Source organism: Perna viridis, chromosome 2, assembly GCF_037379345.1.
Source record: "Perna viridis isolate PV_CMFRI_1.1 ecotype Kerala chromosome 2, ASM3737934v1, whole genome shotgun sequence".
NCBI lineage: Eukaryota > Metazoa > Mollusca > Bivalvia > Mytilida > Mytilidae > Perna > Perna viridis.
In genome coordinates, this window is record NC_142446.1 from 52,266,483 (window position 1) to 52,268,982 (window position 2,500).

The window sequence follows — 2,500 nt, forward strand, 5'->3', positions numbered from 1 at the left end:
TTGCTTCAGTCGTTTCCGGTCACGTTTTCTAGATGCATTAGATTTCCGTTTCGTTGATTTATCACCATTTGTCCACAATAAAGATATTTTCATTCTTCCATTTTGTTCAGTAGATGTCCAGCTAAAATCAGTATATTGTTCATTTACAATTTTCAACAAAGAAGTTAATGTTTTCGGGAGACAATCCATTTTCACATAAATTAATCTCTCAACATTGAATTCATAAATCAATTTTCCACAAGACCCTCAAATCAAAAACGGCAGAAGCTATCACGATAATGTCAATTGTATATAAATACGTATTTTGTCAACTGAAACTTACTACTTGTGTAACTATGTCCATCATATCACTATATTTCGGCTGGAAAATCCATTCCAAAACTGATAATCTAACTAATTCCACAAACATTAAGAACACTGTAACAAAACACGTCTGACATCTTGGGTGCGTTCGACTCCTCCCTTTAAAGTTAAACATCTTTCCCCTCAGCTACAAACGGTGGCCGATCTGCGGGGATATTTTTCACCCTTATCTCGTTGCCTACGACAACGAAGAAATAAAAACAAGTGAAATAGAATGACACTCAAATGCGTTCAAGAAGAGAACGGGAAGAAAAGTTAAAAAGCACAATTTTATTTGCAAGAGTCAGTTGAGATATTTATAATAAAAATTCAAAAGTCATAAACCGTCATTAAAATTCAAAAATAAGTCTCTAGAATACTTTATTCAGTCGAAAAAAAAAATGGAACGCTTCACGAATTTGCGTGTCATCCTTGCGCAGGGGCCATGCTAATCTTCTCTGTATCGTTCCAATTTTAGTATATGTACTGCCGAAGCGAGTACAGTTACATGTAGCGCTGATCGGTATTTAAGTACAACATTTGACTTAAAACTGAACACAAGGTAAGAAATATTTGCATATTCATTACCGAGTTGCTGAAACGTTGGACATACGTTGTAGTCGTATTTGCAGTAAGCCCGTACATACAAGTTTAAACCGTTATTTTGTACAGAGAAATGGCAGATTGAAACAACTATGAACATGCTTAGACTAAACAAAAGTGATATTGTTGGAGAAAATAAATAACAACTAATTTAAAAAAAAAAAAAGTAAGTGACTTGACATTCAGATTTGAACCTACGTCTTCGCATTTTAAAGTTAAACATCTTTTCTACAAATTGCTTCAGTCGTTTCCGGTCACGTTTTCTAGATGCATTAGATTTCCGTTTCGTTGATTTATCACCATTTGTCCACAATAAAGATATTTTCATTCTTCCATTTTGTTCAGTAGATGTCCAGCTAAAATCAGTATATTGTTCATTTACAATTTTCAACAAAGAAGTTAATGTTTTCGGGAGACAATCCATTTTCACATAAATTAATCTCTCAACATTGAATTCATAAATCAATTTTCCACAAGACCCTCAAATCAAAAACGGCAGAAGCTATCACGATAATGTCAATTGTATATAAATACGTATTTTGTCAACTGAAACTTACTACTTGTGTAACTATGTCCATCATATCACTATATTTCGGCTGGAAAATCCATTCCAAAACTGATAATCTAACTAATTCCACAAACATTAAGAACACTGTAACAAAACACGTCTGACATCTTGGGTGCGTTCGACTCCTCCCTTTAAAGTTAAACATCTTTCCCCTCAGCTACAAACGGTGGCCGATCTGCGGGGATATTTTTCACCCTTATCTCGTTGCCTACGACAACGAAGAAATAAAAACAAGTGAAATAGAATGACACTCAAATGCGTTCAAGAAGAGAACGGGAAGAAAAGTTAAAAAGCACAATTTTATTTGCAAGAGTCAGTTGAGATATTTATAATAAAAATTCAAAAGTCATAAACCGTCATTAAAATTCAAAAATAAGTCTCTAGAATACTTTATTCAGTCGAAAAAAAATATGGAACGCTTCACGAATTTGCGTGTCATCCTTGCGCAGGGGCCATGCTAATCTTCTCTGTATCGTTCCAATTTTAGTATATGTACTGCCGAAGCGAGTACAGTTACATGTAGCGCTGATCGGTATTTAAGTACAACATTTGACTTAAAACTGAACACAAGGTAAGAAATATTTGCATATTCATTACCGAGTTGCTGAAACGTTGGACATACGTTGTAGTCGTATTTGCAGTAAGCCCGTACATACAAGTTTAAGCCGTTATTTTGTACAGAGAAATGGCAGATTGAAACAACTATGAACATGCTTAGACTAAACAAAAGTGATATTGTTGGCGAAAATAAATAACAACTAATTTAAAAAAAAAAAAAGTAAGTGACTTGACATTCAGATTTGAACCTACGTCTTCGCATTTTAAAGTTAAACATCTTTCCCCTCAGCTACAAACGGTGGCCGATCTGCGGGGATATTTTTCACCCTTATCTCGTTGCCTACGACAACGAAGAAATAAAAACAAGTGAAATAGAATGACACTCAAATGCGTTCAAGAAGAGAACGGGAAGAAAAGTTAAAAAGCACA

General features: G+C 34.5%; 2 non-coding genes across 2 annotated transcripts; both read right to left on the minus strand.

Moving 5' to 3' along the window:
* Positions 1–737: 737 nt before the first annotated feature.
* LOC148625814 (U6 spliceosomal RNA) lies at positions 738–844 on the minus strand. The gene has a single exon (XR_015920444.1). It is a non-coding gene; the product is annotated as a U6 spliceosomal RNA (small nuclear RNA).
* Positions 845–1,917: 1,073 nt separating this feature from the next.
* Positions 1,918–2,024, minus strand: LOC148625815 (U6 spliceosomal RNA). The gene has a single exon (XR_015920279.1). It is a non-coding gene; the product is annotated as a U6 spliceosomal RNA (small nuclear RNA).
* Between the last annotated feature and the right edge of the window lie 476 nt (positions 2,025–2,500).